Source organism: Heterodontus francisci, chromosome 26 (genome assembly GCF_036365525.1).
Source record: "Heterodontus francisci isolate sHetFra1 chromosome 26, sHetFra1.hap1, whole genome shotgun sequence".
In the NCBI taxonomy this organism is placed as follows: Eukaryota; Metazoa; Chordata; class Chondrichthyes; order Heterodontiformes; family Heterodontidae; genus Heterodontus; species Heterodontus francisci.
The window spans coordinates 62,070,388-62,095,399 of NC_090396.1; the positions used below are offsets into that span (position 1 = coordinate 62,070,388).

A 25,012-nucleotide genomic window follows, 5' to 3' on the forward strand; every position below is an offset into this window, starting at 1 on the left:
GGCTAGGCCAATATTTGTTGCCCATCCAAAATTGCCCTTGAAAAACTGGTGGTGAGCCACCATCTTGAACCACTGCAGTCCATTAGGTGAAGGTACTCCCACAGTGCTGTTAGACAGGAAGTTCCAGGATTTTGACCCAATGACAATGAAGGAATGGTAATATATTTCCAAGTCAGGATGGTTTGTGACTTGCAGGGGAACATGGAGGTGGTGGTGTTCCCATGCGCCTGCTGCCTTTGTCTTTTGAGGTGGTAGACATCGCAGCTTTGGGAGGTGCTGTCGAAGAAGCCATGGGGAGTTGCTGAGTTGCAGAGTTGCAATTAGCTAGTTTAGAAAAGGTTGAGAGGAAATTATTTTTTATGCTTTAATTTTCAAACACAAGATTGAATTACATTGAGATGATTATAATTCTTATATATTAATTAAAATAAATGATATATTTAGGATCTGTGAAGGCATAGGTGGTGCAGTGCATTTCACTCTAAATCCAGCTGAGATCAATAATGAAGTCTTCTGTCTCTGCTGGGTGTAAGGAATATGGAATGCATGTGGGTTCATGCAATCAATACAAAAAATTTCAGTGGTGAACAGAAGCTGTTCTTCTGATGTTGGACTTAAGGCACATTATTCTGGCAGGGTAGAGGGAAGTTTACTCCACATCTATCTGTCCTAGACCTGATCTGGGAGTGTTCAGTGCTGACATTGAGCAGAAATACAGTGTAATTTCCCCAGCATTGACATCCTTCGCCTTGTTGAGTATAAAATGCACATATCAAAATAAAAGTTGGAAATCCGCATTGCAAAAATGTGCACCGTGATGGACTTCATGTAGGTACCAGCATAATGAAATGAAAGCAGAAATTTGAGGCAGGTTATTCCTGAATCTGTGCACAGGTTGCCTGGAGTGAACTACATGACCTCTTCAATAATAGTGAATCACATATAGATTCAGTTTTCACACTGGTAATGGAAAGGCCAACAAATAGAAAATATAATGCTAAAATCAATCGTAGCTGAATTAAATGCTGAAAATGTTGCAAACATTCAGCCGGTTAGGCAGCATCTGTGGAGTGAGGAAGCGGGGGTGGGGTTAATCTTGAAACAGAAACATTACTGAAGCATTAACCTGACTCCAGATTTCCAGCATCTGCAATATTTTGCTTTCTGTTTCATTAATAGGGTAGGTTGATAAAGTGGTTAAAAAGGCAAATGGGATCCTGGGATTTATAAATAGAGGCATAGCAAAAGCAAGGATGTTATGGTGAAACTTTATAAAACGCTGGTTCGGCCTCAACTGGAGTATTGTGTCCAATTCCAGGCATTGTACTTTAGGAAGGATGTGAATGAAGGTTTTAGAGAGGGTGCAGAAAAGATTTACGGGAATGGTTCCAGGGATGAGGGACTTCAGTTATGTGGATAGATTGAAGAAGCTGGGGTTTTTCTCCTTAGAGAAGGTTGAGAGGAGACTTGATAGAAGTGTTCAATATCGTAAGGGGTCTAGACAAAGTAGATAGGGAGAAACTGTTCCCATTGGTGAGAGGGTCACAAAATAGAGGACATAGATTTAAAATGATTGGCGAGAGAGCCAAAAACGACATGAGTAAAAACTTTTTTTATGCAGCGAGTGGTTACAATCTGGAATGCACTGGCTAAGAGTGTGGTGGAGGCAGATTTAATCATGGCTTTCAAAAGGGAATTGGATAAACACCTGAAGGGAAAAAAATTGCAGGGCTGTGGGGAAAGGGTGGGGGAGTGGGACTAGCTAAATTGCTCTTGCAGAGAGCCGTCATGGGCTCAATGGGCCGAATGGCCGCCTTTTGTGCTGTTACCATTCTATGATTCTATTCTATAACAGCTATTTGTTGAATCTGTTCTCATTAGCTCATTATTTCAATGTCTTCAGCATTTGTTTTCAACTCTTTAACTGGTTGATCAGATGTTCCCTTTTAAACTCATTGTGTAGCAGGAGATATTTGTAAGAAATGGAAAGACCACCCAAGAGATTATAAATAATGATAAGAAACTCTTTTGGCTTATCTTGCAATCTAGTAGAGGAAGTTTTTTTTCAGATACCATGACTTCATTAAAACTGTAGGACAAGCTCTAAGAGGCCTGTGAAGTATAAGGCAACTGGGACTGAGAGAAAGAGTCAGTAATAAAGAATAGAAAAAATTCTTATACACCAGAATTTAAAAATACAAAGATATTAAAACATTCCCAAAAAAAATCACCAGAAATAGGCAGGAAAGGATGATAAAATTAATCACAATTCTTTATAACTGATTTTTAAACGGAATGATAATGGATGAGGCTGTCTCATTAAATACTTCCCCCAAATGCCCAAATTACATCATTTGCAGCAGCAGCAATTTCTTTTGTTTTCAAAATGCGTTCCCTTAAAGCCAATTAGCCCCAAACATATCGAGCAGAGAAGACTGCAAGATGATGACCTCTACCTATAATAACAACAAATGGAATTTCGAATATGCAGTTTAAATGATTCATATAAAATATTTTAAAAAGTCTTAAAATGATAACCATGTCCTTGGAAAAAAAAGAGTTTACACTTCCAGGAAGGTTATTATAGCAAATATATTTTTGATGTTATGCTATTTGAATAAGTAAATTATATAGAGTGGCCAGTGTTTATACCCCAGCCAGTATTTTTTTTACCAAATTGAATTGTGTCCTTGTGTTTGTATTTTAGAGTTAGGTAGTTTTACTCTAACAAGTTAGACTAACATGGCATATTACTACAAAGTCCTGAAATTTTGTAGACAAGTACAACGTATGGAAAGATTTGGCTTACAATCCTGGCTTTGTTGATGTTTTATTTGATTAAATCAATCAGAATGATTGGAGGTACAATCTAGCATAAAGAGTTAGAAGGGATAGCAAAGGGAATTCAGATGGAACGGGGAATAAGAAGAACAACCACAGATTTTTTTTTTTAGCACCGGTTATTCCCACCTTTTCCTCCCACTGTGGTTGTGCTGTAACCCTGATGTTTCAGTAATTGATTGTGTGACAACATCAACATGATTATCACATTTTTCCATTACAACATCGCAGTGTGAATTGCAGATGGAAGGGAGGAACGTAACCTCTCAAATTTTACAAGAGCATAACCTCTCAAATCGCTCCTTCACTATAGAGTCATTCAGCCACTGCTTCTGAGTTCAAAGCCGAAAAGAGGAATTCTCTAAACTATACCTTCATTCTCTGTAACCCTCTATGTTTAGCGGTTTTTTTGTGAGGAAATTCACAGATGCATGGCTGCTTGTCGATGTAAGAAAATGGGTAGCTGTTACTCAAAACGTTAATATCCTTCAGTTGGGTTATTAAATTGAGGCCCTGTCTGCCCTCTCAGGTGGACATAAAAAATTTTGTGGCAGTATTTTGAAGAAGAGCAGGGGAGCTCTCCCCATGTCCTGGCCGATATTTATCTCTGAACCAACATCACTAAAACAGATTATTTGGTCGTTATCACATTGCTGTTTGTGGGAGCTTGCTGTGGATAAATTGGCTGCCATATTTCCTACATTACAACCGTTACAACACTTCAAAAGTACGTCATTGGCTGTAAAACACTTTGGGACATCCTTAGGTTGTGAAAGGCATTATATAAATACAAGACTTTAAAAAAAAATCCTATATTATTGTAACAAACAAAACTGTCTGACAGATGCATTATCCACAAACCTTAGGAGAGCTAGGCAGCATTTCTGCAGCAAATGTAAATACTGTGAGCATACAGCTTGTTCGAAAAACAGAAATATTCTCAGCTCACATGTATTTCTGTTAAAAAAGGGCAGAAAATAGAATAAAACTGACTCACCAGTTCCAAATTCTTAAAAGTAGCAGGTATACGGAAGCATTAGCAAAGCTGCAATCTCATATTTGAATTTGAGATATGTATGAAATAACTGAATCACTCTGGGAGATCACTGCCTAGTTATCTGTTATAGTCTGTATATTCTTTAAATTGCATGTGCTGAAATAATCTCAGCTTCAACCTCATTTGCAAGGTAGGCTTCACGCTGGGACCGATTCAAATGTACCATTGTGCAAGCAGTCACGGATTCCCAGCTACATTACTTGGTGCTGCTTGGCACATCTCACTGTGTTCTGACCTTCTCCTCCATTCCACTCAGTCTCCTATGATGGTCGTTTTGCTGCTATGTGCACCCTGGTAAGAAATAATTCCAGTTTGACTTGGTATTTGATGTGCACACAGTGTTATGGTCAGGCGAGGAGAGGTCGAAGGGCTTCCCTCTTTTCCCTCTCCTTGTTAGACCACAACAGATTTAATACTTTCTTAAAGTGGATGTAGTGGTCAATTCAGTAGGTGTTTGATTACTTACTTGCTATGATCATAACAAGAACCAATTGGACAGGTTTTTTGAGTTTAACAAAGAAACAGAACTAATAAAAATAATAAATTATGTGCCAACTTTCTCTCACACATACACACTAGAGGTTTTTATGCACACAAATAGATTACAGAGTGGGGAAAGGTAGATTGGTTGAGTTAGAGGCCATAGAAAAAAAGGTATACAGTCTGTGGCGTTTGCTGATTCGGCTGGCTTCTAGCTGAATTTGGTGGTCCTGAGGCTTTTGGTTTGAAGATGTAGATGACTGGTTCAGTGGGTCTCTTGGAGACAGTGATATGGATGATTTCCTCCAATGGGGTTTCTGAATATAGCCGGAATATGCAAAGGTAGTCAGTCAACAGGCAGAGTTTGAAGCTTGTAAGCTGAAATGGAGAGAGAAAGAGAGAGGGAACCCCACTTAGGTCTGCACATGTCAGAGTCCAGAAGCTTCTCCTTGCTGCTGCAGAGAAACACAAGCTTAAAACCACAGATGGGGAGGGGCTTGTCACATGACAGTCACCCCGTGATTCAAACATGGTAACAGTTTTTCCCTTCTTGCTAAAAAAAACAGGTGGTTCCCCTAAACTTCCTGTGTCTTGGTTCTTGCTGGGATGAGCGGCCATTTTGTCTCCACCTCACTGTCCTTGCAATGTAGGATACAGTGTTGCAAATTAGGTGGCCATCCTAACCTGCTAGCAAAGCCATCCTTCATCTGTTCTCTCTTAAATTTTTTCAAAAAATATAAATTCAGATCTCCAGTCAGTGGATTAAAGAAAATTATCATTCAACAAAGCAAGTTGGCGTGACAACACATACACCCCTCATCCAACATATACCCAACCTCTGAAATGTATCTGGTGTATACGCAGATGTCTGACACAGGCATATAAACAACATCTCAACAGACAAACATCAGCTGACAAATCTTCACATATAGAGGAAAAAGAACTATCCGTTTGAACTTGCTACTGAGAACCAGTGAGGTAAAGAAGGCAGCTCCACTCAATCTGGATGGGTTGTGGCTCCAGATCTCAGTTTAAACATGGTCTTAACAGGAATGAGTGGTTCAAATCTTTCACTCTGGAGCCTGTGTCCAAGTGCAGCTGAGTTTGCTGGAATAAAGCTCTAATCTGTAGGATCCTATAGGAGATGGGTTTCAGCAAGCTTGTAGTATTTGGGCCAATAGGACAGAACTACTCCTAGCTTGACCTTAAATGAGCAATACCACTCAGAGACGCTGCACAATGTTTGATGCGGGAAATCAAATAATGTCACACGGCCAATGTGAGGTTGAGGCTGAGTCACAGTATGACAGAGTACAAGGAGCTTTATGCTGCCTCTAATCATATTATGGCTCTGCATGTCCTGTGTGTTTGTGCCCAGAGACCTGCATAGCTGAGGCGCAAATCAATTGCACGGCCTAAAATTTGTGTAATTTGGGGCATGAGTGAGTTACACACGCGAGTACAAAACGCCCAAATCTTCTTGAACTTTTATAGCCACCTATGAACCTCTCCACCCAGGAAATTGGCCACACCCTAACTTTCAGATGTGAGTATCCTGCAATAGCACTTGTTCAGAGGCTCTGTACAAGTTGTGACCAGATTTTCAAGCACTTGTACCCAGCTGAAACAGGCTCATCTGAGTTGATATAGGCAGCACTGAAGGTACGATGTTCTTGGGATACTGCAGTCAATTCACACTCAATTTTAGAATGAACATTTTAAAGTGGCTGTTTTGCTAGATCTACCCTTGCTTTATATTATAATGGAAGTGGAGGAACAGGAGGAAGAGAGGCAGATTAATGGATCGCATATGGGACTCAAGGCTCCCCTTCAGACCCCACAAAGCTACATGAACAGAAAGGGCTTCCACTCCCTAATCATTCAGATGATCTGCAGTGCTGAGCTGTGCCTCCTGCAGGTGAAGGTGCTGCATGCAGAGATCTGTCATCAGGTACATGCGTCCACAAGACAAGTTGTTAAGAGCACCATCAGGGGAAGGTGTAGGGGTGTTCTCCAATGTTCCCCAGAGAGGGTAGCAAGGATAGTCAACATGTTCTGTATCCTGAACAACTCTGCCATCGCAAAAGGTTTGGAAATACCAGATTATGGGAACTAGAGACAAGGGACATGACGAATCACAGGAGACATTGCTTTGACAGGGCAGGGAAATCTGTGTGCGTGTGGTTCAAGCCTTTACCCAACGAGCATCCACCTCTGCAGAGGTCACAACTAGAAGAAAGGTCTGACCCAGCTCTGTTGAACTTCAGTATTTTATTTCAGAAATGTTTCATAATTTAAAGAGCAATTTGTTCCAAAAATATACAATTGTTCACTGAAAAAGTTAAACTAAACCTAGAAATTCCAAATTTGCATAAATACATCCGTTTTTTTGTTTTCAATGTTAAGCACAGCTTTGGAATTTGAAGGATTATTTACAAGAATACACCTTTGATCAACAATAGTAAACCTTATGAACCGTTGCAAACCTCAGCTCAAACAATATAAACTTTAGAAATGTTGTACAACTTTTGCAACCTTTGAAAGGCTTAAATAAACATTTAACTCTTTGAAATAAGACATTTCTAACACATGAAAAATAATAAGAGGGTCATGACAATGACATTCAGAATGTTCCAGCCCGGTAGCTTCTTCACTTCGTGACAAAGAAGGAGAAAGGGGTGACAATAGAGACAGAAATTAAATGCCTCCTACTCCCTCACTGCACCCCATTTTGGCCCTTGTGCCTAATGAACCTTTCAGACAGTTTATCCCATGCCCCTGAGTACTAGTATACTTGGCATCAGAAAGGTGGGCCATGGTAGAATGATGCTGGACTGATGACTCTTGAACCTGTAGTTGATAGATGCTGATGGCTGTATTCTCCTGGACCAGGGCTGCTGCTGCCTGTGTCCCAGGAGGGAGATCCTGAGCTGCCTCAAGCAGCTTGTTGTCTACAGGTGACACCTTTCCTGCTGTTGGAAGACAGCAGCCTGCGCTGGTGCTGCCAGGTTAGGTGGCAGCTACAGGCACCTGGACTGCACCAGCTGACCCTCTACGATGGTCTTGATATACAGATCTCCAGTCCACAGGATTAACAGCTGTTATCATGATTAGCACAAAACTTACAAAAGAGAGATCAAAGTGTGGGTCTGGCAGAGCACTTGATCCATTCTGGGAGGTGAAGAGCCATCATTGCAACAGCTTGGCCTTTTGTGTCTATGTTCTGACCATTTGCCTTTTCCATCTTGTTTTTGCAGTCTTTGCTTCCCCAGCAGATTTTGCTGATCTTGCTTGTCTCCTTGATCCAGTTGACTCACTTGTCTACATTCCCCCTGCTGGTGATAATAGGGATTTTTCATCTTGCGGTGCTTTTCTCCATAATCTTTGGCAGCTTTGGGGATTCTGTTGAATGTTCGTCTGTAGAGAGGATTGTATAAACACAGAGGTGCTATTGCTATTGTAAACATTATACTCTCTTCCTTGGAAAAGACACAGACTCCAGCAGAGTGAATTCAGCCATGCCAAGCTTGTCTATCATGTCTCTGAACTCGTGTGTACAAAGACATTGTCTAAAGATTACAAACCAGATCGGTTTAACAATTGATGTCACTTGGGCCCTTCTGCAGACCAAGTAACTTTTGGTATTTCATTACTGGTGTTAAGGATGTTACTCTCACACCTACTCATTGACAACATTGTGATCCCATGACACTATTTCCAAGAAGAGCAGGGGAGTTATCCTTGGTGTCCTGGCCAATCTTTATCCCTCAATTGACATCACAAAAGCAGATTATCTGGTCATTAGCACATTGCTGCAATGTCCACATTGAGTCTATTGAGCTCGTTGTTAATGATGGCGGTCTTCCGAGAGTCATTGATTTGTGTAAGATCTTCCGACAGGCCAGGACACATAGTTCTGACCTTCCAGCTTGCAAAATGAAGGGCTGGTACCACCTTTCCTTTTTTTTTGCCGCGCTGTTTGGTGTGGTGTTACAGTCCACTTGTCGGGCAATGACCCTGAACTCCAAGCACCCATTGAAGCAGGTGGACTGTGGCAGGACAGAACCTTACTGACCGGGGGCTGCCCGGTTTGAGGCGGGCGGTAGCTGTCCAATGAGATGCGATGACCTCTCCCACCAACAATGGGAACCCGTGGCGCCCAATCTCTACACCAATTGAGCTGGACTTAGAACCCGTAACTGCTGCATTCCGTGTTGTTTTGGTCGCTGTGAGGTGACTATGGAGTGACCTCTCCATGGTGCATGCCTGGGCAGAATGTATGGAGGTTGTGAATGGCCTCACTGTCAAAACCCCCCTCTCAGCCTTCCTGGTGGGGTCCAAAGGAGTGCAGAGCACGATGTTTGACACCAGTTTGGCTGCAGGAGCTGCCGGAAACATGCCAAAGGTGACACATGACCGCCTTAGGGGTTCTGCTCCGGATTTTCTATTAAGGTTTACTCACTTAGCCTTAGTCTTTCCCGAGGCGCCCCACAAGGCAGTGGGGCTGCTGGCTCCTATCCCTGAGCAGGGGCCCTAACAAGTAGAGTAGACATGGCTCGCTCCCCTCTTCTCACCCCCACCCTGCTCGCTCCCCACTTCCCCCCCCCACTTTCCCCCCCGCTCACTCCCTGCTCCCCCCCCGCTCGCTCTCCACTTCCGTCCCCCAGCTCGCTCCCCCACCCCACTCCCCACCCCCCGCTCGCTCCCTGCTCCCCCCACCTTCTCTCCGGCTGCTTGCTCCCCCCATCCGTTCGCTCCCTGCTTCCCTCTCCCTTACTCCCCGCTTCTGCCCCCTCCCCCCCACTCGCTCCCCGCTTTCCTCCCCTCCCCGCTTGCTCCCCACTCCCCCCACGTTCTCTCCGGCGGCTTGCTGCCCCCCACCCGCTCGCTCTCCACTTCTCCCCCCCCCCACCCCCCGCTTGCTCCCTGCTCCTGCCCTGCATCACCAACTCATTCTTTCATACTAAACCCTGTCACCAGGTTTCTTGGAGGCACCCAAGATCACGTCGTTGGCACCAGCTGGACCTCATCGTCACAAGGCGAGCCTCTTTAAACAGCGTTCAAATCACACACAGCTTCCACAGTGCGGACTGCGACACCGACCACTCCCTGGTGTGCAGCAAGGTTAAACTCAGACCAAAGAAGTTACATCACTCCAAGCAGAAGGGCCGCCTGTGCATCAACACTAGCAGAATTTCTTACCCACAGCTGTTACAAAACTTTCTCAATTTGCTTGAAAAAGCCCTTCAAGACACTCCGGCAGGGGATGCAGAGACCAAGTGGGCCCACATCAGAGAAGCCATCTATGACTCAGCAATGACCACCTTTGGCAAATGTGAGAAGCAGAATGCAGACTGGTTTCAATCTCACTGTTGAACTACAAGAAAGCCTCCAGCGAGTTAACATCTGTAGCACTTAAAGCTGCCAGAAGCACTGCACAAAGAACAGCCAGGCGCTATGCAAATAACTACAGGCAACATCTAAGTTGTCATATTCAGCTGGCCTCCGACATCGGAAACATCAGAGGAATGTACGACGGCATTAAGAGAGCTTTTGGGCCAACCATCAAGAAGATCGGCCCCCTCAGGTCTAAATCAGGGGAAACGATCACTGACCAACGCAAGCAAATGGACCGCTGGGTGGAGCACTAGCTAAAACTGTGCTCCAGGGAAAATGTTGTCACTGATACCGCCCTCAATGCAGCCCAGTCTCTGCCAGTCATGAATGAGCTGGATGAACAGCCAACAAAATCGGAACTCAGTGACGCCATCGATTCTCTCGCCAGTGGAAAAGCCCCTGGAAAGGGCGGCATAATCCCTGAAATAATCAAGAGTGCCAAACCTGCTATACTCTCAGCACTACATGAACTGCTATGCCTGTGCTGGGATGAGGGAGCAGTACCACAGGACATGCGCAATGCCAATATCATCACCCTCTATAAAAACAAAGGTGACCACGGTGACTGCAACAACTACCGTGGAATCTCCCTGCTCAGCATAGCGGGGAAAGCCTTCACTCAAGTCATTTTAAACAGACTCCAGAAGCTGGCTGAGCGTGTCTACCCTGAGGCACAGTACGGCTTTCGAGCAGAGAGATCCATTAATGGTATAAAAGCAAAATACTGCGGATGCTGGAAATCCGAAACAAAAACAAGAAATGCTGGAATCACTCAGCAGGTCTGGCAGCATCTGTGGAAAGAGAAGCAGAGTTAACGTTTCGGGTCAGTGACCCTTCATCGGAACTGACAAATATTAGAAAAGTCACAGATTATAAGCAAGTGAGGTGGGGTGGGGCAAGAGATAACAAAGGAGAAGGTGCAGATTGGACCAGGCCACATAGCTGACCAAAAGGTCACGGAGCAAAGGCAAACAATATGTTAATGGTGTGTTGAAAGACAAAGCATTAGTACAGATTAGGTGTGACTACACTGAATATTGAACATATCCATTAATGATATGCTGTTCTTCCTTCGCCAGCTACAAGAGAAATGCTGCAAATAATGGATGCCCCTCTACGTTGCTTCATTGATCTCACCAAAGCCTTTGACCTCGTCAGCAGATGTGGTCTCTTCAGACTACTAGAAAAGATCGGATGTCCACCAAAGCTATTAAGTATCATCACCTCGTTCCATGACAATATGAAAGGCACAATTGAGTAGTGTGAAACAGGGCTGTGTTCTCGCACCTACACTGTTTGGGATCTTCTTCTCCCTGCTGCTCTCTCATGTGTTCAAGTCTTCAGAAGAAGGAATTTTCCTCCACACAAGATCAGATGGCAGGTTGTTCAATTTTGCCCGTCTTAGAGCGAAGACCAAAGTACAGAAAGTCCTCATCAGGGAACTCCCCTTTGCTGACGATGTTGCATTAACATCCCACACAGAAGAGTGTCTGCAGAGACTCATCGACAGGATTGCGGCTGCCTGCAACGAATTTGGCCTCAGCATCAACCTCAAGAAAATGAACATCATGAGGGTGATGACAGGAGATCAGAAATGCTCCATCCAACAATATTGGTGACCACACTCTGGAAGTGGTTCAAGAGTTCACCTACCTAGGCTCAATTATCACCAGTAACCTGTCTCTCGATGCAGAAATCAACAAGTGCATGGGAAAGGCTTCCACTGCTATGTCCAGACAGGCCAAGAGGGTGTGGGAAAATGGCGCACTGACACGGAACACAAAAGTCAGAGTGTTTCAAGCCTGTGTCCTCAATACCTTGCTCTACAGCAGCGAGGCCTGGACAACGTATGTCAGCCAAGAACGACATCTCAATTCATTCCATCTTCGCTGCCTCCGGAGAATCCTTGGCATCAGGTGGCAGGACCGTATCTCCAACACAGAAGTCCTCGAGGTGGCCGACATCCCCAGCATATACACCCTACTGAGCCAGTGGCGCTTGAGATGGCTTGGCCATGTGAGCCGCATGGAAGATGGCAGGATCCCCAAGGACACATTGTACAGCGAGCTCGCCACTGGTATCAGACCTACCGGCCGTCCATGTCTCTGCTTTAAAGACGTCTGCAAACGTGACAAGAAGTCTTGCGACATTGACCACAAGTTGTGGGAGCCAGTTGGCAGTGAGCGCGAGAGCTGGCGGATAGCTATAAATGCGGGGCTAAAGAGTGGCGAGTTGAAGAGACTTAGCAGTTGGCAGGAAAAGAGACAGCAGTGTAAGGAGAGAGCCAACTGTGTAACAGCCCTGACAAACCAATATTAGCTGCAGCGCCTGTAGAAGAGTCTGTCACTCTGGAATTGGCCTTTATAGCCACTCCAGGCGCTGCTTCACAAACCACTGACCACCTCTAGGCGCTTACCCATTGTCTCTCGAGACAAGGAGGTCAAAAGGATCACATTGCTGTTTATGGGAGCTTGCTGTGCACAAATTGGCTGCCGTTTTTCCTATGTCACAACAGTTTCAAAAGTGCTTCATTGTCTGTAAAGCGCTTTGGCACATTCTGTGGTTTTGAAAGAGGCTATATAAATACAAGTCTTTATTTTTTATTTATTTTGGAAGGTTCACAGTTCTCTTTCCATCATTTGAATTGCAGTGCCATTCAATAGAGCTTTCATGTTGTGTTAGGTGATGGTCACTGAGAAATAATAGGGAAGAAATGTTAGCTGTGTAACTACATCCCATCAATGTGATACACCAGTGAAGGTAAAAGAAAGAAACTGAACTCGATGCTGAAAATCTGAGGTACAAACACCACTTGCCCCCTGGTATATCAGCCAAGTGACCACTCTTTTGTGAGCCTAGACAGTGAGTGTGAGGGACCTCCTGTCTTTGCCTAACATCTATGTATATGCATTTCCAGCTGTACCATTAACAGGCACTGACTCTAATATACAACAATGTTCAACACCATTCAGTTGGTGTCTTTGCCACCCAATGGTGGTTTCTGGAAGTGAAACATTTCCACTTTGAAAGAGCTGCCTGTGTTCTGATTCTGACTATCAACCCTATTAGTTCCTTCCAAAGTTCGAAAATCCCCAATCAAATCACCCCTTAAACTTGAAAATTCTAGGGAATACAAGCTTGCTTTATGTAACTTCACCTGATAATCTAACCCTTGGAGATTTTGTAACATTCAGGTGAATCTGTGCTGCATTCTTTCCTAAGGTGCGCTTGCCAGAACTGTACAAATAGTCCAGATGTGGCCTCGCCAGCGCTTTGTATAACCGTAGCAAAACTTTCTCCCCTTTATAATCTAACCCTCCATTTAAAAAGGCTAACATTCCATTTGCCTTTTAGATCTTTTTTTGTATCTGACAACTACATTTTATTTATGTGTGTACATCTCTTTGAACGTCCACTGTTCTGAGAGTTTGACCATTTACAAATGCTCTAATTTATCCTTTTTTGGTCTAAAATGGATGACCTCACACTTGCCTGCATTGAAATCCATCTGCCACAGTTTTGCGATTCAATTAATCTATCAATGTCTCTAATTTTATGCTCCTATCTACACTATTTGCTATACCACTTATCTTTGTGTCATCGTCAAACTTGGATATATGGATCTAATTCATTAATTAACATAGTGCATAGTTGAGGCCACAGCACAAATCCTTGTGGGCAACCACTAGTCACTTCATTCCAATTCAAGTACATACACATTGCTCGGAATTTAACACTGTGACAGTGGCTTTAAACTGGCTTTAAAGTTGGCCTCCACTGGGCCTGAAAGCCATGCTACAATTCTGCGTGGCCCAGGCCCTTAATTGGCCTTGCTTGGGGCTTCCACCTCTCTGAGGCAGGAAGTACCATTACCAAGAGCTGCCGGCCAATCAGAGGGCCTGCAGTTCTTCCGTCCCAGCAGTGGCCGCAGCCAGCAAGAAGAGGAATGATGGACGTTGCCCTTCAAAAAGGTAAGTGGGTTCAGGCCTTGCCGGGGACAATCTGGCTGGGCCCTGGTGAAGGGATTGGGAGTCGGAGAGCAGGTTGGGATGGAGGGTAGGGGGTGGGGGGGGGTTAGATTTAGCAGGGGCAGCCCGTGCTGCTGGGAGACCCTCCGTGGGGCACAGCGTGCCCAATCAGGTGGGCACGCCCCCAGCCCACAAGGAGGCTGCCAGGTTTTACTGGGCAGCCTCCTCAGGTACTGAAGGGCCCATCCACCACTGATAAAATACCAGCGACAGTGGGAAGAGGCCCTTAAAGTGGTAATTAATTAGCCACTTAATGGCCTCAATTGGCCTGGGGCAGGCAACCATTTGCCTCTTCCACTGCTGCTGGTAAAATAGCAGTGGGGAAGGGTAGGTGCCCCCCCACCAACCCACCACCCCCCATGCCTCCCCACTGCTCCCCCACCTCACACGTTTACAACCCGCTCACCTCCTAGCCTGCTCCCGGTGGGGTGGGGGTGGTGGTGGTGGGGGGCATTAAATTTCAGCCATTATCCCTACTCTCTGTCTTCAGCACCTAGTCAATCTCCTAGCAAGGTCAATAATTTGCCTTCAATTCGATGAGCTTCATGTTTAGCCAACAGTCTCTTACGTGGAACCTTATCAAATGCCTTCTGGAAGTTCATATAAACCACATCCATAGAAATTCTTCTGTCTACTATTTTAGTTATTTAGTTAAGTAGATTTGTTAGATGTGACCTACCCTTTACAAATCCATGTGGCTTTCTCTAATCACCTCAAATTTCTCTAAGTGCTCCATCACTCTGTCCTTAATTACAGATTGCAATAACTTCCCCACAACAGATGTTAGATTAATAGGTCTATAATTTCCTGGCTTCTCTCTCACCTTTCTTAAATAATAGAGTTGCACTTGTAATTTTTCAATCTAAAGGGACAATTTCTGAATCAAGAGCTTTGGAAGATTATGGCTAAAGCATCTGCAGTTTCCTCACCTACTTCCTTAAAAACACTGGGGTGGAAACCACTAGGTCTTAGGGATGTGTCAGTCTTTAATGCCATCATTTTTTCTAATACTGTTTTCTTGCTAAAGTTAACTTTAGTGAGTTCCAGTTGATTCATTATTAGTTTCCCTGAAATGTCAACTAAGTAGATTGACACAAAGTAGTTAATCAACAGGTCTACCATTTCTTTATTTTCATTGGCAATATTACCCGTTCTGTTTTTAAAGGGACCACTTTATCCATGACTATCCTTTTTTCTAATATAATTGTAAAAACTTTTTTTCGTGTTAATTTTGATATCCCTTTCAAATTTATTTTTGCATTCCTTTTTGCAGCTCTTGGTATTTTTTTGTCTTCCTTTGCTGTTCTGTATATCTATCCCAGTCCTTAGATCTCCACTATTTGCACTTTTGTATGCTCTTTCCTATAGTTTTATATTATCTCTCAGCTGTTTTGTCGACCAAGGCTGTTTTATTTGGTAATAGATCTCTTGCCTCTTAGAGATATATACTGGTCCTGTATTAAGCTAATTTTTTTTTCGAACTCTTCCCACTGTTGAACTGTAATTTTACCTGATAACAGTTTTGACTAGTTTGCTGCTGTCAGACTCCATCTCATCCTATTGAAGTTAACCTTACCAAAATCTAAAATTTACAATGTTAATGTGAATTATTCCCGCCACAGCCATTTAGGTCTTGTAATTCATGTTGTAAGGACCCTGTTAATGAGATGATTTATGGCCCTAACCCTAAACCGAACACTAATCCTAACATAATAAAAATGGTGGATGGGTGTTTTAGCTCTCCTCTGTCCCCAATCAAGAAAGTAGTTTGACAAATAAAATTTTTCTTGACTATTTCCCTATTCATTTGTTTTTTTACAATTGTAATTGTACTTATTGTCCAGCAGGTGATCCCACTTCATACTTTTACCTATTGCAATATCAAACGGGCATTGTGAGTGCATTATTCTAGAGATTTTTGACAAACATAAAATCATAATTAAATTGCTGGTGAAATGATAGCAGTTTTATTCCTTGAGCTTTATACATTGCCAATCATTTTCCTTCAATTCCCTGTCACATGGAAACATACAAAATTGGAAACGATATGAATTTTGATTCCCATTTATAGTCTGAAAATTATACTTGTGATATTAAAAGCTTTAAATCTTTAAAAAAATGAGTTAATGCCTCCTAAAATAATAAATCAAAGAATTTGACATAAGTGTGTTGTAGCATGTATCTGACAGAAAGAACTTGCATTTATATAGCCCCTTTCATGATCTCAGGATATCCCGAAGCGTTTTACAGCCAATGAAGTACTTTTGAGGTGTAGCCACTGTTGTAATATAGGAAAACACAGGAGCCAAGTTACATATAGCAAGATTCCACAAACAGCAATGAGATAATGACTAGATAATCTGTTTTAATGATGTTGGTTGGGGGATAAATATTGGCCAGGATACCTGGGGAGAACGCCCCTCTTCTTCAAAATAATGCCATGGGATCTAAGAGCACTTCAGTTTAACATCTCAATCAAAGATGATACCTCTGACAATGCAGCACTCCCTCAGTATTGTATTGAGGAGTCAGCCTGGATTTTATGCTCAATCTTTGGAGTGGGACTCAACCTTCTGACCCCCCCATCACCTCTGTCAGTTCTGACAATCTATGGAAATTAAAGACATATTTTCGAGTGAGGGTTGATTATCTCTAAAGCAATATTTCCAAGTGAAGAAAGGGTCTATGATATTAGAAAACTCATGTCAAGTCGCTGAAGCCACGCTTGTAGCTAATCATTGAATTTAAAGTATTGTATATGGAGGAGCTCTAATTGTGATATTCACAATTGAGGATGCCAACCTCATTAAGCAGGGAGGTAGATGGAGCAAATGGGTTCAACAAAGAGTCAGTTCATGGTCAGAAATTCCCCCATTTGTTACATTTATCCCATGAACCAAGGGATAGTGGGGACACAACTGTCTCCAATGGATCAATATAATGCAAGGCAAATGTCTGGCCGTAGATAAGTTTCCGAAGAAAGAAGCTACTCAGGATGTGATGAAAAGGCAGGGACATGAAACTGTCCTAGTTGCCTTTGTTCTTTCGAAGAATTGTATTGTTTATCCCAGATTTCAAATTCTTTTATTTTCAGTGAAGCATTCCTTATACATTTTTTATTCAGCATTCTTAACGCAGTGTAATATTTCAGAACAAAATGACAACACTATCCCACAAGGCAAATCTGTGTATTTTACCTTTATAAATAATCTAACCGAGTGCTCAGTTACAACATTTGCCAGTTTGGAGATGTTGGGTTCACTCTGCTAATTCAAAGGGAAGAGCTTATCATTAAATCCTATGTGCACAAATAGCCTGGTGCATTTTGCCTGCAAGCAACAGAAAGCTGAGCCAATTTGAATGAAAAGCAAAGTTTTGAATGGAGGGTCAGCAGAATACAGTTGCTCTACTTCACATTCTGTTCTGGCGGAGACCCCTTTATTTTGTGCAGGAATGTTATTTATTTCACTCCATGAAATGCTGGAGTGCAGTAAACAAAATGAGAACACTGTGGAAGTACACAGTAGGTCCATCAGTACCTCTAAAGTGAGATTAACCCATTAGGCGTTAAACTTTCATCAGAATTTATCAAGATGTTTTGATGAAGGACCTAAACTCAAAGCATTAATCTAGCTTTTCTTTTTATAGATACTGGCAAACCTAATGTGTATTTCCAGCACTTTATGATTTTATTTCCCTGAATACATTATTTGTACCATTCGATCTCACTATTAGTCTATTATTAATATCACTATTTTTTCCTAATGATTACTATTGTTATTTTAAAATGAGTTTTGGGGAAATGTTGCAGCGTTCCGAAGTATTTTCTGAATTATTTTGAATCATTCTGGAGAATCCAATTAAACATTGAACAAACTATTTTGAGCTGTTCAAAGCAGCAAATATTTCTCACACTTTGACTATGGTAACGAAAAAGTTCCTTCAGTATCTTCCTGCCCCAGTTCTGCATCAGTTTACTGCTTCTTCCTTCTTCTAAGGCTGGATTCAGTCTTATTTGCTTTATTTTGTTTTACTTCTCGCCAATTTTCTCTCCTTTTTCCTCTCCTCCTGAAGATGTTGATTGGCTATCCCCCCACGATGGCCATTAGTCATGTGAGTCTTGACAGTGAGCATTGACAGGTTGTTCAACCAGAGATACATTACAGAGCAGTCCAATACTGTCCTCTCTTCGCACCCACAGTTGTGCATTTCAATCAGTGGATGTTTTGGCAGACTACTCAACGACTCCAGAGACTTGAGCACATAATCAGAGCAGTACTGAGGGAGTGCTGTGCTGCCGGAGTTGCCCTCTTTCAGATGAAACATTAAACTAAAGCCCCATTTGCCCCATCATGTGGATGTGAAAGATGCACTGCCACTATTTGGAAAAAGAGCAGAGAAGTTCTTCCTGGTGGCCTGGCCAATATTTATCCCTCAACCAACATTACTAGTCAGATTATCAGGTCACTATCACATATATATTTGTGGGATCTTGCTGTGTGCAAATTGGCTGCCATGCTTCTCACATTAATCCTGAGAAGTGTGAGATGATACATTTTGGGAGGACTACCAAGGCAAGGGAACATACAATGGATGGTAGGACCCTAGGAAGTACAGAGGGTCAGAGCTACCTTGGTGTACTTGTCCATAGATCACTGAAGGCAGCTGCACAGGTAGATAAGGTGGTTAGGAAGGCATATGGGATACTTGCCTTTATTAACAAAGGCATAGAATATAAGAGCAGGGAGGTTATGATGGAGCTGTATAAGATGCTAGTTAGGTCACAGCTGGAGTCCTGTGTACAGTTCTGGTCGCCACACTATAGGAAGGATGTGATTGCACTGGAAAGGGTGCAGAGGAGATTGAACAGGATGTTGCCTGGGCTGGAGCATTTCAACTATGAAGAGAGACTAGATAGGCTGGGGTTGTTTTCCTTAGAACAGAGAAGGCTGAGGGGGGACCTTATTGAGGTATACAAAATTATGAGGGGCATAGATAGGGTAGATAGGAAGAAACTTTTTCCCTTAGCGGAGGTGTCAATAACCAGGGGGCATAGATTTAAGGTATGGGGCAGGAGGTTTAGAGGGGATTTGAGGATAAAATCTTTCACTCAGAGGGTGGTTGGAATCTGGAATGCACTGCCTGAAGGGGTGGTAGAGGCAGGAACCCTCACAACATTTAAGAAATATTTAGATGAGCACTTGAAACACCATAGCATACAAGGCTACGGGCCAAGTGCTGGAAAATGGGATTAGGATAGATAGGTGCTTCATGGCCGGAACAGACACAATGGGCCAAAGGGCCTGTTTCTGTGCTGTATAACTCTATGACTCTACTACAACAGTGACTACAGTTGAAAGGTACTCGATTGGCTGTTAAGGTCTTTGGGACATTCTAAGGTCATGAAAGGGGCAATATAAATGAAAGCCTTTCTTTGATAGTGTTCTCCACCTTGTTAAAATTTTAAATATGTATTGCCCACAGGACAAACCTAAACTCAGTCCAGGAATGACAACTTGATTAATAAAGGTGGAAAAATAACGAGAGGTATGAGGAAAAGGTCAGTAACATAAAATCATTAATACAGACTGGAATTGTTCTTCAACACAGAAGGATTTGTTTTTAGTGAGTGTGAGAAACTATGTTTAATGTGTTCTAACAGTAACAATTAACATCGTTGTGCTTTTAAACAACTCAGTCACCTTAGGAAATTAAATAATAGCAAGAAAATAATAGTATATGAAACTAAGGATTTGTATGTAACATATAGGGATGAACGATGAAAAAATAAATTTGCTGGAACAAGCAATAAGTTATTAGTTGGAAATCATTTCTCATTTTTACCCCGATATATTTCTGCTATTGCTGTTTAATCAGATACTGAAGGCAGCAATATCTTTGTGTGGGGACTAATGATTATTTACCATTACAGAGATTACAGGTAAGCTATAAAATAAATAATGTCAGATTCTGACAAAACAGACTGAAATATACACATTTTCTTGCCTAACGGGAAATTCAGATTTTAAACATCATTGCTGTTGGCATGAACACCTGACATAAATGTAAATGTGGTCCACATGAAGCAGTGCAATATACAATTGTACTATTTCCTCTCCAGTCTAACTATATGGAATAAAAACCCAGTCTCACAATATCCTTCTTAGAGCAGAGAAGGCTAAGAGGAAATTTGATAGGGGTGAAGGGCTCAGATGGAGTATGCTAATGGCTGAAGGATGGATAACCAGAGGGCACAGATTTAAGGTGATTGACAAAAGAACCAGAGACGCCATGAGGAAAAACATCTTTCCACAAGAAGTGGTTAGGATTTGGAATGCACTGCCTGATTGGGTGGTGGACTTAGATTCAATAGTAGCTTTCAAAAATGGAATTGGATAAATACTTGGAAGACAAAAAATTACAGGGATATGGAGGGGAGTGGGACAAAATGGATTGCTGTTTGAAAGAGCCAATACAGATTTGATGGGCTGAATGGCCTCCTTTTGTGCTATACTATTCCACAATTCTGTGATAAGAACAAGAATTGCAGGAACCTTAAACACTGCTGGTAAACTGAACAAACTGGGCAAGAGGGCAGAAAGGTCAGCCAGCACATCGAAGTCAATCTAGCAAGAGCACTTGTGGTCAGTTGCAACTGTTTCTGCCAGGTGGGAAATGAATAGACAGCAGTGGTTCTCTTTTTTAATATTCTTTCATGGGATTTGGGCATCGCTGGCTAGGCCAGAATTTGATGCCTATCCCTAATTGCCCTTGACTTGAGTGACTTTTTAGGCCATTTCAGAGGTTAGTTAAGAATCAACCACATTGCTCTGGGTCTAGAGTCACATGTAGGCCAGACTAGGTAATTATGACCGATTTCCTTCCCTAAAGGACATTAGTGATCCAGTTGGGTTTTTGCGACAATTAACGATAGTTTCATGGCACCCCTATTGAGACTAGCTTTCCAATTTTTCATTTCAACTCTAGATTTTTTATTAATTAATTGAATTTTAAATTCCACCAGATGCCATGGTGAGATTTGAACCTGTGCCCCCAGGACATTAGCCGGGGCCTCTGGATTACTAGTCCAGTGTCATTACTCCAACGCCACCGCCTCCATTCGACTACTCAGTGTACACCCCGCCTCATTTACCTTACCTGCGACTGTCAGTCATGCATTGACAGCTGCCTGTTGCTCATTGCTGATACACAGAAACATAGAAAAATAGGAGCAGGAGTAGGCCATTCGGCCCTTCAAGCCTGCACTGCCATTCAATACGATCATGGCTGATCATCCAAACTCAGTACCCTGTTAGATAGGTGGTTCAGAGGGTTGAGTTCACAGTGTACAAAAAACTGATGAAGGGTTAAGACTTAAACTTAGCATCACCGAACCAGAAATTCTTGTTTCAATTTGTCCTCCCTTGAACCTTTGATTTAAAGAGGAAAAAAATGATCTTGCATTTCTATGCTGCCTTCTCCATTCTCGGGACATCCCAAAGTACTTTACAGCCACTGAGTTACTTTTGAATTATATTCAGTGTCTCTGTTTGGCAAATGCAGACAATTTGCAAACAGCAAGTTGCCACAAACATCGATGAAATGAATGACCAGTTAATCTGTTTTTGGTAGAAGGATAAATGTTGGCCAGGACACCAGGACAACTGCCCTGCTTTTCTTCAAATATGGGGCAATTGAAATTTTTTCGCTGCTTTTCTTGTTTTATTTACCATGCCTACCACACAAGCAAATGGACCACTGGGTGGAACATTACCTAGAACTGTACACAAGGGAAAATGTTGTCACTGAGACCGCCCTCAATGCAGCCCAGTCTCTGCCAGTCATGGATGAGCTGGATGGACAGCCAACAAAATCAGAACTCAGTGATACCATCGATTCTCTAGCCAGTGGAAAAGCCCCTGGAAAGGACAGCATTACCCCTGAAATAATCAAGAGTGCCAAGCCTGCTATACTCTCAGCACTTCATGAACTGCTTTGTCTGTGCTGGGATGAGGGAGCAGTACCTCAGGACATGCGCGATGCCAATATCATCACGCTATATAAGAACAAGGGTGACCGCGGTGACTGCAACACCTACCGTGGAATCTCCTTGCTCAGCATAGTGGGGAAAGTCTTCGCTCGAGTCGTTTTAAACAGACTCCAGAAGCTGGCTGAGCGTGTCTACCCTGAGGCACAGTGTGGCTTTCGAGCAGAGAGATCCACCATTGACATGCTGTTCTCCCTTCGCCAGCTACAGGAGAAATGCCGCAAACAGCAAATGCCCCTCTATGTTGCTTTCATTGATCTCACCAAAGCCTTTGACCTCGTCAGCAGACGTAGTCTCTTCAGACTACTAGAAAAGATCGGATGTCCACCAAAGCTACTAAGTATCATCACCTCATTCCATGACAATATGAAAGGCACAATTCAGCATAGCGTCGCCTCATCAGACCCCTTTCCTATCCTGAGTGGTGTGAAACAGGGCTGTGTTCTCGCACCTACACTGTTTGGGATCTTCTTCTCACTGCTGCTCTCACATGCGTTCAAATCTTCAGAAGAAGGAATTTTCCTCCACACAAGATCAAATGGCAGGTTGTTCAACCTTGCCCGTCTTAGAGCGAAGACCAAAGCACGGACAGTCCTCATCAGGGAACTCCTCTTTGCTGACGATGCTGCATTAACATCCCACACAGAAGAGTGTCTGCAGAGACTCATCGACAGGATTGCGGCTGCCTGCAAAAAATTTGGCCGAAACATCAGGCTCAAGAAAACGAACATCATGGGACAGGATGTCAGAAATGCTCCATCCATCAATATCGGTGACCACACTCTGGAAGTGGTTCAAGAGTTCACCTACCTGGGCTCAACTATCACCAGTAACCTGTCTCTCGATGCAGAAATCAACAAGCACATGGGAAAGGTGTCCGCTGCTCTGTCCAGACTGGCCAAGAGGATGTGGGAAAATGGAGCACTGACAGAGAACACAAAAGTCAGAGTATATCAAGCCTGTGTCCTCAGCACCTTGCTCTATGGCAGAGAGGCCTGGACAACGTATGTCAGCCAAGAGCAACGTCTCAATTCATTCCATCTTCGCTGCCTCCGGAGAATCCTTGGCATCAGGTGGTAGGACCGTATCTCCAACACAGAAGTCCTCGAGGCGGCCAACATCCCCAGCATATACACCCTACTGAGCCAGCGGCGCTTGAGGTGGCTTGGCGATATGAGCCGCATGGAAGTTGGCAGGATCCCCAAGGACACATTGTACAGCGAGCTCGCCACTGGCATCAGACCCACCGGCCGTCCATGTCTCCGCTTTAAAGACGTCTGCAAACGTGACATGAAGTCCTGTGACGTTGACCACAAGTCATGGGAGTCAGTTGCCAGTGATCGCCAGAGCTGACGGACAGCCATAAAGGCGGGGCTAAAGAGTGGCGAGTCGAAGAGACCTGGCAGTTGGCAGGAAAAAGAAGCGCAAGGGGAGAGCCAACTGTGTAACAGCCCTGACAACCAATTTTATCTGCAGCTCCTGTGGAAGAGTCTGTCACTCTAGAATTGGCCTTTATAGTCATTCCAGGCGCAGCTGCACAAACCACTGACCACCTCCAGGTGCTTACCCATTGTCTCTCGAGACAAGGAGGCCGAAGAAGTGGATGGCATTGCAGGTGAGGTGTAAAATCGTGTGGGGTGGTGGCAGGACAGACCACCGACGTCATCACGCCCGGTCCGCAATTTACCAGCAGCAGACGGCAAGTCGAGTGAGAATGGTGTGCTTTTTCAAAACCAGCAATTGAAAGCTTGTTAAGATTGTTGAAGACCCAAATAAATGGTAGTTTACCTGCCCATTCAAATTTCACGAGGCATATACGGGGTGGTGGGGGTGGGGGGGTGGCCATGAAGCATCAGAGCTCCGGCAGGTATTTAAGGGCATCAGCTGTGGAGTCAGGGAGTTTGCCTTCACAGACGTGTTTAACATGGAGGAGGGGAGCTGAGGATCCAGGGATCTGGGGTCGAGACTCCATTGTGCCATCCAGCCCCTGGCACGGGGATCAATCGTGCGGGAGCTGAGAGGTGGGTGGGGTCGGCAGTGTTGAAGAAGCAACTGACAGAGTGGGCCTTCAGACAGGAGTGCCCAAGTGCCATGGGAATCGTCCATTCAGGAGGTGGGTCCTCCAGCGAGGAAGAGAACCTGAGAGGGAGGGAGGTGCGGGCACACGGATCCAGTCAGCAGCAACCTCGTGGCCACCTGCAGGGGAAACCTCAGGATGGGGAAGCAGCAGAAGGCCGCTTCGGTGACCTCTTCACCCTCTCCCAATGACAGGTCCACACTAGCCGGATGTCTTCTAAGGATGATACACAGTTGGTCACAGACTGCTGGGCAGGAAGGTCTAAGGCAAGGCTCAGCCCCTTAAAGCTGGCACCAGCACACCCGGCTGCACCAACTGATGATCCGGCTGGTGAATGGTCAGCCACCCATCCTGCTGACTGTCAATTGGCCGGCCGGTGCAAGATTGCTCCGAGAACGGGGATAGGAGCGGGAATGCCAGCGTCATCCGCTTCCAGTCCTGCATTTTCCCTCTCACAGGGTCACGTAAAATCCCAGCATTGGATGCTGAAGAAGTGTTTATTATTAACAGGTGATTATTACAGGTGCGTCTGAATAGGGTAATTCATATTCATTCACGCTACAAAATTTGTACTCTAAAAAGCATTTAGGAAATGAATTGCAGTCGCCACCTTGATTTTCATATATTAAATAAGGTTAGTCAATTCATTATTCATCAAAATACAAAATGTGCTTCTTATTGAACTGTGAGTAGCTGAGAACATATTTCCTTTATGGAATGGCTGTGGGTCATTCCCAATGAAGAGTCTTTGATTCAGAATCTAGACCCCAAGTAAGTTTGACCTTCTTGAGGGAAGTCTAAAATTGTTGCGTTTTACTGATTTAATTTATTAAATTACTGAATGTCATCCAAATGTGTAAGTTTTGAAAAGCACAGACACATGAAGAAGATGAAAGGATTATAATGAAATAATTTATCATTGGACAGTATTCTATTCACATCCCCGTAAAGTTCAAAGGTTTGCAGGTGACAACGAATGATAAATCTTGTAGGGCATGCCTGCAGAAATGATAATTGAAAATGAAGAATGGAGTAATCTTCTGTTATAAACTAATTGTGATACAGTTGGAGGAATTTAATAAAGT

General features: G+C 43.5%; 1 protein-coding gene across 1 annotated transcript in view; it reads left to right on the plus strand.

Annotated features, from left to right (window-relative positions):
• The window catches only part of LOC137384397 (BTB/POZ domain-containing protein 17-like), a 204,725-nt gene that overhangs the window by 1,520 nt on the left and 178,193 nt on the right, over positions 1-25,012 (plus strand). The gene's annotated exons all lie outside the window — the stretch shown is intronic.